Source organism: Neoarius graeffei, chromosome 11, assembly GCF_027579695.1.
Source record: "Neoarius graeffei isolate fNeoGra1 chromosome 11, fNeoGra1.pri, whole genome shotgun sequence".
NCBI lineage: Eukaryota > Metazoa > Chordata > Actinopteri > Siluriformes > Ariidae > Neoarius > Neoarius graeffei.
In genome coordinates this window covers 12913533-12928208 of record NC_083579.1, presented here as the reverse complement: position 1 = coordinate 12928208, position 14676 = coordinate 12913533, and the positions used below count along the sequence as shown (strand labels likewise).

At 43.1% G+C, this 14676-nt stretch overlaps 1 protein-coding gene across 5 annotated transcripts in view; it reads left to right on the top strand.

The window, feature by feature from the left end:
* Positions 1–14676, top strand: part of b3gnt2b (UDP-GlcNAc:betaGal beta-1,3-N-acetylglucosaminyltransferase 2b) — a 109270-nt gene that overhangs the window by 81364 nt on the left and 13230 nt on the right. For 3 of the 5 annotated variants that reach the window (XM_060933438.1, XM_060933437.1, XM_060933439.1), the window contains one exon: positions 7183–7305. The exons of the other annotated variants lie outside the window; for them this stretch is intronic. The gene's annotated coding sequence lies outside the window, so the exon portion shown is untranslated. The remainder of the gene's footprint in view (positions 1–7182; positions 7306–14676) is intronic. 5 annotated transcript variants of the gene reach the window in all.

The window sequence follows — 14676 nt, the reverse complement described above, 5'->3', positions numbered from 1 at the left end:
GAGCTATTCAAGAGTGTAAACAAAGTTATTAGTTCCGTGTTCTCCATTGTGCGTTTTTCTCCCGTCCATGAATTTTAATATATTCAACTCCTTAAGCTGAATGAGCATGAAGTCTGTCTCCTCATTTGCTCCAGAAGTGCACGTTTCTGCTTGCCTGTGGCAGTGGGGGCGTGGTCAAGCGCCGGTCTGTGACAGGAGGGCGGAGCCAGGGAAGGTGAGTGGCAGAATAACTACACCTGACGGTAATTAACCTGTGTTTGTGTGTCTTCCCAGTAACCGCGCCCTATTTAAGGAGGCAGAGGGGAGAGCTCATCCCGGGACTAGAACACAGCGCGCGTGTGTGTGTTATTCTCTCAAGAATAAAAGTAGGCTGTTAAACTGAAAAGTCTGACAATAAAAAGTCTATTAGTACCAGAAGCTTTGTCCTGCCGTCCTCTGTGCTCCACCCACACTTCAGAGAGCTCTACATCGCCATTTTCTCTTCTTCGTTTGTTCCTCCTGACCTCTTCTGCTGCTCGCTACTACTGTTGTCATGCCGACCGAGGCTGTTGTGTTTCCCGCTTGTGGTCTCGTCACTCGTCACTTCCGGAAGTAGCTCGACAACTAGCTCGATGGGTTATACATGCGCAAAATAGCTCGGCAGAAATCGCATAAACTAGGTCGTGTAGCTCGATTCCGAGAAATCAAGTTCGGTTCAATTTCAGCCGAATTAAGGTGTATACATGGCATTTTGAACTTCGATTTCAGTCGAGCAACGGCAGAAATTCGATTCTCTCTATGTGCATGTAAACGTAGTGACTGTGTTTATCTGCACATTACTAAATCGGGGCAAGAAATGCTCCAGGGTTTTACGCTCATGAAAATCTTATGCAACATGTAATACGTGAACCCGATTAAAGCATCGGACCAGCCCAAAAAGGGGGGGGGGGATCGAGAAACCCTGTGTTGGTGCATCGGTTATACTTTACAGTACTACTGTACTACGCTACATTTTCAATTGTACTTGGTAAGGAGTGGAAAAAGTGGCAGAGCTGACGATTGTTCTCTGCTCCGTCATTCATCCTTCCTTCAGATCTCTGTCTTTCTTTCACACACTCATGCTGTAAATAGTCTCGATGTGCAACAGACGCTGTTGAACCTGCCATTCTAGTATACATAAGCGTATTTGAAGGATGTGTGTTTGACATTTGGCACCGAATAAAAGTTTTCCGTAGCCTAAATATTTAGCTGACGCTTCTGGCACTCCGAGCAATCATCGTTGCTGTGAACAGAGTGGTTTTTTTTTTTCTCTCTCTCTCTCTTTCCCCCTTCCCCCCCAGTTTGCTGTGTGACACACTTGGGGAGTTGAGGATTGTGCTCAGTTCACAGCAAGAAGCTGGATTTGTTGTGTGTTCAGTAGCATCTGTAAGGCTCTGAGGGAGAAAAGAAGCTTCTGGTTGGCTGAAATGTGGTAATAAGCGTTTCATTCACATGAACTACCAGTAGAAGAAATGTACAAGCAGTTCGTCAGAGCGTTTTTAATGTAGCATTGTTTACTGTAATAATCAGTTACGTTAACGAATGGTGATCAGCAAAGTCCTGTTTCGCATCCAAGTGTAAATTAATGTTTTAAGATCATTAACCATAAACGCATGCACACAGACGGATGGATGATGGACATCTCGGAAGTCCTTCAACCAATCTTCTACAACTTTATCACGAAAAATGTCTTGGATTTGTACAAGACAAGGCGAACGCGGTTTCAGCAGATGTTTCTGACTGCCAGTTAACACAATGCTAGTGATGTATTGCGGTCCGATTTCAGCGGATACTCTATCTATTTATTTATTGCAATGCGTATACAGGAGGCTCTCATTACCATGGTGGCTTTTCGGAGAGGTCCTGCACATATATCTATCTAAGAAACAAATAATATGAATAAAAATTCTAAACGAAGAGCGAAATATTTCTAAAATAACTGTTATTCCACGAAATCGAGTCGTACATGAGCTGATAGCCGACGAGGCGCGTAGTGCCATGTACGACGAGATCGAGTGGAATAACTGTTTTATTCTATCCACATTCACTGGATTTTGAGAGCTTTTTTTTTTTTTTTTTTTGCAAATTTGATAACTTTTTGTACAAAACGTCCGACAAAATCATATCTGCTAAGAATGTAAATGACGAGAAATTTGTGAAAAATGCTACAGTAATTCTCGAAAAAAAAAAATTTAAAAGATACGTTCTTATCACATACTTTCATTCAATATATATATTTTTTTGCTTTTTTTTTTTTTTTTTTTAAATTGGGAGTTTTGTTTTCGAGTAGTTTTTATTTCGTCCTCAGTTGGTTCAGCAAGACGCTCCGCCATTTTGTATCTGACTTGATGTGCGCCGCCATTTTGTTTTTCCTCCACTCATGGTATATGAGCTGATATCCTAGTCGTAGAGCAGCCAATCAGAGCATTCGATATATAAAATATGAAAAAAAAAAATTAAGTTCATCTTGGAAACAATTTGAAATCCTTAAGGCTAGATGCCAGTCTTGCAGTAATGTCTAAATTATTCCAGTCAGCAGCCGCATGAAATCTAAAACGCTGTTTGCCCCAGTTAGTGCACGCACGTGGCAAGTATCACAATTATGTACGGTATACTACAGTTCGTAGTAAAATTTAAATCAAAATCTATGATCTTGTTAGTATAGGTAATTGTATGGGGCCGAGTAAAATTAAGGATTAATTTCACGAGTGATTTCCTAGTTTTGAAAACCTTGAAATCGCGAGTGAAATTGATCCTTAATTTTACGAGGAACCATATGATTACTTGTTTATAATATATAGGGCCAAATTCATACTTGGGAAGCCATTCAAGTTCACAACATTTGTCATTCACGTTTTCTGAACCAATCAGGGCGCGAGACTATCTTGCACGTTTGAATCAGTTTCTAAAGCGTCTTTCATCATGACACGGCGACACGACACGAGGATTTTGAAAGCGGTTTACAAATTTTTATTGGAACTTCTTTACAAAAGCCATTTTGTTGACACAATTTGCTAATTTTTGTAACTGTAACCCAGCAACGAACTAGCCAATAGCATTTCAGAAATGCGGCCCTGGGTTAAGGAAAAAAGCCCGCCTTGATTGACCAATCAGAATTGAGTAATTTGGCCCTATGTATTATAAAGGCATTTATATACAGCGATGGTGGAGGCGGATAGCTAGAGGTTCCCATTTTTTAAGAGCTTGAGTGGCAGAAAAGTACATGGGTTGGTCTACAAAATAGATCTTGCATCATTATTTTGCAATATTTGAAGGTGCTGCATGAGTACTGCATTATTTTTCTCACCCCATACTAAATCAGCATAATTAAAAAGCGGTAATATAATGCTGTTGTAAAGTGTCAAGCAAGCGCTAAGCAGTCATAGATGATTAACACGGCGCAATACGCCAAGTCTCTGATAGAATTTGATCGTCTATATCAGGGCTTTTCAAAGTGTGGGGTGCGCCCCCCCTGGGGGGCGCCAGAGTTCTTCAGGGGGGCGCAACGTGAGGAGCCTTTACCAGAGACAAAATGGATCGATTTTTAGTACCTAAAGCTACAGTGAGTGAGGAGACAGAGTTTGGGCCAAGCAAAAAAAAAACAGAGCCTCCAGGATGTTGCGATTTGCAACTTGAGCGCAAATTCAACCAATCCCCGCGAATTCAGGGCGGTGTTACAATTATATCCAATCACCGCAACTTTCCCGCAAATTTGACCAATCGTTGGCGTCGTCTTGAAGTGACGTCGACAGACTACCTTCCGCCTTACTTCCATGTTTACGTTCAAGGGAAGCAGCATGCGCGCAGTGTTGCCAGATTTGGTTTTAAGTGCATTTTGGCAGATTTTGAACATATTTTGGACTGGAAAACGTCAGCAGTATCTGGCAACATTGCATGATGTGCGAGTCAGTGTTTATGTAGGCTTAAATTCTGTTACTGAAAGTGTTATGTTTACAGTGAAGGACTGTGTGCACTTTATTTATTTTTTTTTACTTAATACAAGAAAGTAATGGATGCCAACATTTTTGCCAAAATGGTATTTTATTTTCCATTGTTTAGGCAGCTTCAGCATCATACTGTGAGATTCTGTTCAGATTGTTTTTTTTTTTTTTTTTTTCTTCTATGAAGCCTGAGCCATTTATTTTATTAGTTTATAATTATTGTTTAATTTAGTCTTCAGGAGAGACTGCCTGCACACAGCACTAGTATTAATAGTTTTTTTTTCTTACATGAAAGCTGAGGCATTTATATTATATTTGAAGGTAACTTCATGTTGTGCTGTGAGGTTCTATGCACTATAACTTTTGAACCAACAGGTGCATTTGGATAAGTAAAGCCTATTTTTCTGCATTTTTGTAGTCCTGGTAATCTTTTATATTGGTAAAGTTGTTTATAGGACCATTTCTCAGTGCCTTTGTTTTTTAATCAATAGTTTTTCAGTAATAACTTAATATTTAACATATCACTCAATTTTAATCACAAAAAGAGAAAATCGCAACAATTTCTCGCAACTGTCACTTCCTCCCGCAATGTAATGGCAACAAAAACCTAAAAAACACCGCAACTTTCATCGCAATTTTTTTGGGAACCCCCCCGCAACATCAGACATTTTAGCCCACAACAATCACAAAAAAGGCCCGCGGAATCCTGGGGGGACTGAAAAAAGAAGGAAGTATGACCACGATTATTTAAAGTTTGGATTTTCATGGACTGGATCTGAAGATGCTCCACTGCCACAGTGTGTTGTCTGCCAAGAGGTGCTAGCTAACGATGCTATGAGATGTTTAAAATGTGTAAAACAAGATGTTTTAAAAAGCACAGATCTTTAAAATGTGAAAAATAAAAAAATAAAAATGTGTACAACAACCATTTTTTTTAAATACGAATGGAACATTAAGTATAGCAACAACAAAAATTGTAGGGGGGGCGCTGTTGTTTATTTGCTCTCCGAGGGGGGGCGGACTCTCCCACACTTTGAAAACCCCTGGTCTATATGATCAAACCAGGTCATCTGTTCCTTCGGTGTAACACCTAAATATTTAAAAGGGTCTTTGGCTGACCATTTACTTCCAGTGAAGTATTACTCAAAGAGCTAAGCTTGCATGTACTGATGAATATTAATAAAAATTTACATTCGTCTATATGTAAAGTCAAAAGATTGACATGAAACCACTTGCATAATAATTGGAGATCAGCATTCACATCATTAGCTCATCCGGCTGACAGGCGATGCGTTTATGGCATCATGTGTTATCTGGCGTCGTCCACATTTCACAAAAATCACTTCTTCTCTCTCAGTTCTTCACTGATTTTTATTCTTTTTGGCAGGAAGGTAGGTCTGCCTGGGGTGCATAGAGCTTGTACACAAATTTGCATAATTGCAATTAATAATGAAGCTATGGCGTAATTAATTAGTCCTTACGAGCAGTTTCCACACGAGTTCTTCATTGATTTTAGATTCTTTCTGGCATGAAGGTAGGAGTACCTTGGGTGCATATAATTTCTACGCATATTTGCTTAATTACAGTTATTAATGAAGTTATGGACTAATTAAGCCTTAATGAGCAGTTCAACAAAAATCGCTGCTTTTCGGTCAATTCCTCACCGTTTTGGATTCTTTCTGGCAAATGGCAAGAAACACGGAGGGCGCGCGTGACGTGCTGATTTTCGAGCCGCAGACTGGCCGCAGAGGTTCTTTGTCATGTCAAACAAACTCTACGGGCGCTTACGTTTTTTTCAGGTTGCAAGACAAACTTACGGCCAACGTGCGTCTTTCTCCACGAACAAAAAAAAGCAGCGATTTGGGGAAACGGCAAAAATCGCACGGCCAAAAAATTGTACGTCCGGTTGTGACCTAGGCTTAAGGTGGATATAGCTTCTGTATAGTGTATATGGCTTGCAATATTAATTGCGCAAGGTGGCCGGCTTTAGATCGTTCCTTCTGGACTAGACGGGGCCAGAGTGAGCTACGCCGGCGTTAACGGTCTCGTCTTGGAGTTTCTTTGAGATTTGAACAAATCTTATTGTCTGGATACAAATAAAAGCACGTTAAATGTTATACTGTTGATGCACTTTTTTTTTTTTTAAATAGTATGTCAGAAGAAAAATCCATGTGGGTAAGTCTGCTTGAGGTTATAGGCTATAACTCGGCACTCTGAGGCAAGTGGAACATTTTGTGTAAATCTGGTTCTTGCCCAATCGAACCAGGTTTACAAGTTGGTTATGGAAAATTGATTCAAGCTTTCCACATTAGGTGTTTTGAAGTTTTCCAAGTGCAGTGATAAATTGAGCTTTACTTACTCCATGTCCTTCTATTAATCCAGTACACATGGCCCTGCTCAGGGTTTCCTGTGTTTACTTACACGCGCACACATCTTTTCCAGGTATCAAAAGTGAAGGCAGATTAAGTACAAAGACTGCACTTTGTGCAGGCTGTATAAGCTTGTGCCAAAGTGATGTACAAAGTGTTCGACAGACAGTTGGACTGGTGAGTGATGCAATCTGTTGAATCTGTGTAACTGATACGCGAGTGGTATAATTAAAAAGATTGCGGGCGGAACAAATGAAAATGTGTCGCAGACAGCGACGCGTGTTTAAATATATTTTTAAGTCGTGCCCACGCTATTGAATGGTAAAGCAGTGTGTGGGTTTTGGAAGGAGCTTGTTTTTGATCAAACAAATGAATCGTAGCTGGTGAAAGAGGGGCGAACGGGGCAGATGAGGGTGGGTTTATTTGCCAAAAAATGCATATACGAGACGGAGAAGGAAGTGCTTGTTTGACCATGTTCCACTAGCCGTTTCCCTGACCATTAGTAAACGGTGAGATCCGTAATGCTGCTTCACAAGGAAAAGTGATGTTTCGGGCCATTGCAGACAAGGTGTTTAACAAATAAGACACTTGTTTCTTGCATGAAAGGTTCATGAAGTCACGTGTGTGTGTGTGAATCATTACTTTAGTACTTTCTCAAATAGTTGGCATGATTAGGTAATGAATACACACTGTAGCTTGTTGTGTAGTAAGTGTGTGTGTGAAACTGGCTGGCTTACGTAATTAGTAAGCTGCCCTGACTTATTCTGGCTTTGGTTCGATAAGTCCCTAAATGAGGTGTGTGTTAATACATGTAGGATGATTTTTTTTATTTTTTTTTCCCCTTCCTTTCGCAGATTTCTGCCTTGCTCCAGTTCTCATCTGCCCAAGTATTAGGATGGGGTAAAAACCGAAGTGGACATCTTTACCACGTACACCTGTAGCGTTGTCTGCCTGCCTGCTTTCTCCCCTGACAACAGGTGACCCTTCTTCTTCCAAATGACACGTGAAGCCTCTGTTAAATTATTTGACGTTGCTCGGAGATGCTTTTAGGTCTGAATCCGTCAACTTGTGTTGAAATGCGTACACCCAGCTGTGGGTGGTTGTTGTAAAATGGAACAGTGAATCATCTGTGCTTCTTTCAAAAGAACATTTTCACCAACAGTTGTTCCATGTGACTTTTTGTGGTGAAAATGAGTGGCGTGGTTGAATCAGCGGTTTGTAACGGAGGACAAATTAGCTTCTCTTCTCGGCACAAGAAGTAAGATGAGCCCTCGGGTGATGTAGCGAATATGCCCGTCTAGCTGTTTAGAGCTGTTGAATGTTATCAAACTTGTTTCAGCCCCACCTGTAATCAATCATTTGTATCTTTTGGATGAAGTTCAACTCGCTGCTAGTTTGTCAAGACAATAGGAGTCTCATGCACCTGTGTTCTTGCTTTCTGTGGTCTTTATTTTGTTTTTACCTCGCCCACGACGGAGTAAGCAGGGCGAGGTATTGTAATCGGTGCAGTGCAGTTTGTGTATGTGTGTCTGTTAACATTCTAGTATCTAGACCAGAGGTCATTAACAGGCAGTCGGGGTCCGGACCCAGAAGCTGTCCCATACGGACCCGGACCTACAACCAGAACAGAAGGTTATGATTTAAAACCTGACAGGTCGCTTCTATTTTAACCCGGCGCAGCTTTTGTAGTCTTTATGGTAGTGGTTTAGTGGATGAGGAAACGCACAGACCAATTGCATGCGAGTTAAGCCATTCCACGGGATGCCAATCAAGTCTGCAGCATTCCAGGCGGTAATTGCGACTCTACAGTGCAGACAGATGAGCGAGTTAGAGGCAAGTTACACATGAAAAGACGGTAGAAAGACCAAGAAAGATGGCGATACATGTAGAAAACAAAGGGAGAGATACAGACGGCTGAGCCGGAGAAAGTTGAGCAAAAAGACGGGTGAGACGGAGAAAGTGAGAGAAAAATAAAGAACAAATGGCGCTCTCCAAAAAAAGAAAAGTGGACAGCGAAGATAGAGCACTTAATCCGGAATGGACAGACTCATTTCTGTTCATACTTCCTTCTGGGAGCACTAAACCAGTGTGTCTCATATGTTCAGAAACCTTATTAAAAGTGCCAGTGTGAAACGCCATTATGAGTAAAGGCTTTGAACAAACATACCCACTCAAATCTGAAGTGAGATCACAGAAAATAAGTAGTCTCAGAGTCCAATATGACCAGTCCACCAGGATCCTGAGCCACACATTCACTGCCCAACAACGTGCTCATGAGTGTTCCCTCAGAGTTGCTTGGATGTTGGGTCAACACAAAAAGCCATTTACTGATGGAGGGGTTGCCAAAGAATGCATGAGTGCAGTAGCTGAAACACTACTTGAGGGAAAACAAAAGCAAGAGCTTTGTGATTAAATTAAAGCAAATACCCATGATCTGCCACAAAGAAAAGTGAAATATTGACTCGGGACGTGCTAACCCAGCTAGATGAAGCCATGCATAAGGCACCATGTGTACACTTAGCTGTGGATGAGTCCACTGACATGGTGCTCAGCTGTTAGTGTATGTCAGGTTTTTCAACACAGACCAGAAAGCATTCTGTGAAGACCTGTTGGCTGTCACTCCCCTTCAGACTAGTACAAGAGTGCCCCTTTTCCACCAAAGCAGTTCCAGGGCTGGTTCGGGGCCAGTGCTTAGTTTGGAACCGGGTTTTCTGTTTCCACTGACAAAGAACTGGCTCTGGGGCCAGAAAAACCGGTTCCAGGCTAGCACCAACTCTCTGCTGGGCCAGAGGAAAGAACAGCTTACGTCAGCAGGGGGGCGGAGTTGTTAAGACCAACAACAATAACAAGACCGTGAAAGGTCGCCATTTTTAAGCGACGAGAAGCAGCAGCTGTACAAACGCGAAGTCATCCATTATTATTGTTGTTGTTGCTGCTGCTGCTTCTTCCGTGTTGTTTTTGCTTCGATATTCACGCCAAGGTTTATGCAAACGTAGCGACGTAACTGACGTATACAGCGACGTAATGACGTGGCTTCCCTTAGCACCGTGAGCTATGGAAAAGCAAACTGGTTCTCAGCTGGCTCGCAAGGCCATCCTTAAAAAAAAAAAGAATCCGTTTCCTGTCCACCGGGTGAGCAAAAAAATTTTCAGTCGGGAGGGAGGGATTTTTTTTTTTTAATTATATATGGATGGATAAGAAATTGCAATGCTGTGTTTGCTTTTTCTTTCAGTACTTTTTTTATTACAAAAGCAGACACATTTAATAAAATATGACAGTTTAATCAACTGAAACTTGTACAAAAACTTCAAGTTAGCATTTTAAATGCTGACGGCAACATTTGCAAAACTTTTACAAAGGTACTTAAAATGTCCGACACACGGACTTTTTGTAGTTCTCAATCGAGCGTTAGGCCTAGTTCGGATGAAATTACACTATTAAAATGATCACTGAATGATTTGTTTTTCTGAATCTTTACTATTTTGTTGTTCGCTAGAATACCATTTTGCGATTTCACACTTAAGCAAATGTTTGAAAACTCCGGATCTCCTTCCTTCATCGTGGCTGCCATTTTTTTGTGCCACATGGCGCATGCGCAGAGCTGATTCGACAGGGCTTTCCACGCGCGCCGGCTGCCGCCACACAATTAAGTCCAGCCGGCTACTTTAATGACTTATTTTTGTAGCCCACAGGCTCTAAATATTAATTTTCGATTTTAATAAAATTAAATGTTTATCTGACAGACTGACAATAATGTCAAACTGAACCGCACTCATTTAAGTTGTGATTCGCACTGTTTGTACCGATAATAACCACAAATTCCCTGCCGACTTCGTTGATCACCCGCGGCCCCGTATGCGGTGTGTGCGCGCACTCAGTGGAGGCAGTATGAGCCTTAGTGGAAAGCCCTGGGAATGCGTAAATGTCAAGTTCGAGTTTAGATTTACGAGCCCGAAAAACCGGCGTTAAAAAAAAAAAAACTCACCTGCACAAACGGCACTCACCCGGCCGGTGGACCGGAAACAGAACATATTTTTTTAATAATGGCCCAAGTTGAGCGAGTTGTGAACCAGCACCAGCACTGGCCCCGAACCAGCCCTGGAACTGATTTGGTGGAAAAGGGGTAGAGGAGAAGACATCTACCTGGCCATTAAGGAGATGTTAACAAAGAAATAGAGCCAAAAAAAGTGGTTTCAATAACCACAGATGGAGCCCCTGCTATGATGGTGAGAGAGGAAAGAGCTGTAGCAAGACTGAAAGAGGACAATCCTGAGCTCATAGCTTACCATTGCATCATTCATCAATCCGTCCTCTGCGCCTCCCTGTCAGATGAGCATGCTGAGGTGATGTCTGTGAAGATTCTCAATCATCCAGGTCATAGTAAACTGTGGGTGGTAGAAAAGGGCAACTGGACTTGCTTGAAGATTCTTGAAAACGTTTCACCTCTCGTCCGAAAGGCTTCCTCAGTTCTGTCTGACTAATAGCAGGGTTCTCGCCAGCGCTTTATATGGTTGCGGCCCGCTACGCTAAAATTTCAGACCGCAACGGTAATTTCCCCCCGCTACGCTAAATTTTTAATATAGCGTAACGGTTGTTTTCAGTTGTTCATCACCATCGCCAAAAGTTTTTTTTTTTCCTGCGCACTTGAGCAGTTTTCAAGGTGTCAAAATCAGCCTACGTTTGTTAGGAAACCCATGCCTGGAAATCAGTTCCGAGAGAGAGAGAGAGAGATATCCTGGCGATAACTTTCTCTTGAGCTGGACTTCGGTGAATGACAATGGATGACGGACCCCCTCGCAAAAAAAGAGACATTCGCTCTTTCTTCACAGTTAGAAATGTAAGTGCACCACTTCTACAGGTTTTCCATCACGCTTGAAAACTTAACCCAAAGCCCTTTGATGAATGAAAACGTCTACTTTGTAAGCAGGTTTAGCAATATGACAGGGCGCACGTATCGGATGATTAGCGCTAATTTACTGGATCCCACTGTGGCTAACATTAACACACTGGTAATCTGCCTGCATGCCATCCATCGTTATATTTCTATAAGGAGACAGGCACAAGAGAGGTTGGAGGAGATGAAGGAAAGGACATAGGAGGCAGAGGAAAGGAGGTAGCAGATAAACGGGCAGAGGATGGAGGTAGGCCTAGTGGGGGAGAGCCCGCTGTTGGAGATAGAGGAGGAGATGGAGGAAGACGAGCAGAGGCTGGAAATTCACAGGTGAGAATGAGGTTAATGATATGATTTTAGTCATGGGATTCAGCTCCAATGTGCCAAACGTGATCGCCCTTGTGGCTTTAAATCAGAGAATTAACAGTGGTTACAATCAAAGTTACTCCCGTGGTGTTAACAGAAGACGGCGAACCAAAACAGGAGAAAATCGGGCATCGACCCGTTGTGGAAACAAGAATTTAAATATGAATTTAAATACAAGAATTTTATATACAACATAAAAAATGCAATTTATCCCCTCCAGGAACGTCAAATATGGCCAATTTTGGGCATGATTTTTCAAAATCTCCGCACCATCCCCCCGCTCGGTCGCTACGCTCCCTCGCCATAACCCATTACGCTAAAAAAAAATCCTGGTGAGAACCCTGAATAGAGTATCCCTATTAGTCAGACAGAACTGAGGAAGCCTTTCGGACGAGAGGTGAAACGTTTTCAAGAATCTTCAAGCAAGTCCAGTTGCCCTTTTCTACCACCCACAGTATGCTGAGGTGATGAATACAATAATGATAAATGATCAAATTTCTCAGGGCATCCTCTTCCTACCAGCATCGCATGCTTAGGGAATTCCTCAGAGACGTTGATGCCCATGCTGCTGATCTTTTGCTGCACAGCAATGTGAGATGGCTCAGCAAAAGCAGGGTGTTGGCGCGCTTTTGGTCCATTAGGAGGGAAGTAGCGTCTTTTTTTTGGCAGAGCTAAGAAGTCAGAAGGCAACACAGTTTTCTCTCTTTTTAGAAAATGAGAAACCGATGGACAGTGTGGCCTTTTTGGTTGATATCACTTCACATCTGAATGAACTGAATTTGAGGCTACAGGGCAAGGAATCTGTGGTTGGTTGAAGAGAGCAACTGGACTTGCTTGACGATTCTTGAAAACGTTTCGCCTCTCCTCCAAAAGGCATCCTCAGTTCTGTCTGACTACTAGGGAGTATCCAGTATTTATTCTCTCATGGATCATCATAGAATCCGAATCAGAATGCTGATGGCTGCATTGTGGGTGGCTGATAAGATGCCATAGACACCCACCTCTGTTCAATGATGGTCGTTCCAGGTTGACAAAAATGAACGATCCACTCTGGCTAAGATGTCTGCCAGTTTTCTGGAAGTCCTCTCATACTCCCGCACCAGTCGAAGGGATCTCATCCCAAAGTGCGTAGAAACATATCTTTGAAGAAACTCAGTCGTCCAGGTACATAGTAATCTGTGGTTGGTTGAAGAGAGCAACTGGACTTGCTTGACGATTCTTGAAAACGTTTCGCCTCTCCTCCGAAAGGCATCCTCAGTTCTGTCTGACTACTAGGGAGTATCCAGTATTTATTCTCTCATGGATCATCATAGAATCCGAATCAGAATGCTGATGGCTGCATTGTGGGCGGCTGAGAACAGAGGTGGGTGTCTATGACATCTTATCAGCCGCCCACAATGCAGCCATCAGCATTCTGATTCGGATTCTATTGGCCCTTTTTCAGCTCACTTCAGCTCACTTCAGCCCGACACGGCTCGCGTTTCGACTAAGAACAGCACGACTCAGCTCGCTTCAGCCCTGCTCAGCCCCCAAAACTCGCACGGTTTTGGAGTGGGGCTGAAGCGAGCCAAACCGAGCTGAAGTGAGGCTGGGGGCGTGAGGAGACACTCCCCTGTGCACTGATTGGTGAGGAGGAGTGTCCTCACATGCCCACACACGCCCCGCGAGCACGCTGGGATCTGTAAACACTGTAAACCCGGAAGAAGGAGAATTACGAATTACGAGAATTATGAAGCCTTATGCGCCTCGCCTCATCTATACGCTCTTGCCAGTATCTGTTGGCGTTGTCGGTGACAACAAGCCACAGCACCAAGACCAGCAACACTAACGACACCATGTCCTCCATGTTTATTGTTTACTCTCCGGGTCGTGAGACTACCGCTTAAAAGGTCACTGATGTCACTGTTTGCGCCGCATAACGGCATCACCTGACGTCCACCCACTTTCGCTAAGTCCACCCAATGTGTCCAGCCAGCACGGTTCAGCGCGGTTGTAGTCGAAATGCAACGCCAACAGCCCCACTCAGCACGGCTCAGCCCAACTCAGCACGGCACGGCTCAGCCCAACTCAGCCGCGTTGGTAGTGGAAAAGCGGCATATGATGATCCATGAGAGAATAAATACTGGATACTCCCTAGTAGTCAGACAGAACTGAGGATGCCTTTTGGAGGAGAGGCGAAACGTTTTCAAGAATCGTCAAGCAAGTCCAGTTGCTCTCTTCAACCAACCACAGATTACTATGTACCTGGACGACTGAGTTTCTTCACATACAGGGCAAGGACAATTCAATTTGTGAACTGATGACAGCTGTCTGCTCCTTTCAGAGGAAACTTGGTGTTCAAGACTGTGCACACTTCCCAGCAGTGCAGGAACAGGTTCAGGGACAGCAAGATGTGTCTTCTTTTTGTTGACTTTATTGATGAGCTGATTGTAAACTTCAGCAACCATTTGTACAGCAGCTCGCCATGTTCATTCAGAACCCATTTCTCATCACGTCAGGAGGTTCTCAAAGGAAGTGACTCAGCACTTTAAATGGGTGAATGCTGGGCCTCTGCAGATGCAGTTGGTTGATCTCCAAGCAGATGTGGCCCTGAAAGAGCAGTTTGTAAGAACTGACCCTTCCACTTTCTGGCTCCAAATGATCCCTGAGACAGCTTTCCCAGGTCTGAGGAAAGTAGCCCTACACATTTTGACCATGTTTGGTTCCACACACAACTGCAAGGCAGCTTTCTCCACAGTGAACATAAAACTAAATATCGTTCCAGGCTCACCAGTGAGCACCTCCACATGTGTATGGCATGGATGCAAACGGCGTGCCTTTTGGCGGATGCCGCCTTTTTCATGGCTGTCTGGGGGAATTGTGTGAATCGCGCAGATCCGATGGGTTTTTTTTGGGGGGGGGGAGCGTTGGAGCGTCTGATTATAATTTCATCAAAGTAAATTCTGTATTAAAATTACTAAATAAGCAAATGCTGTTACAGTCCATGAAACATAGGAAGTATAAGTATGAGAAGAAAACAGTAAATCAGAAAGCTGCTCACGTAAAGCCATTTATGTAACTTGCATAACTTGCGTTGGACTGATGGAAACCC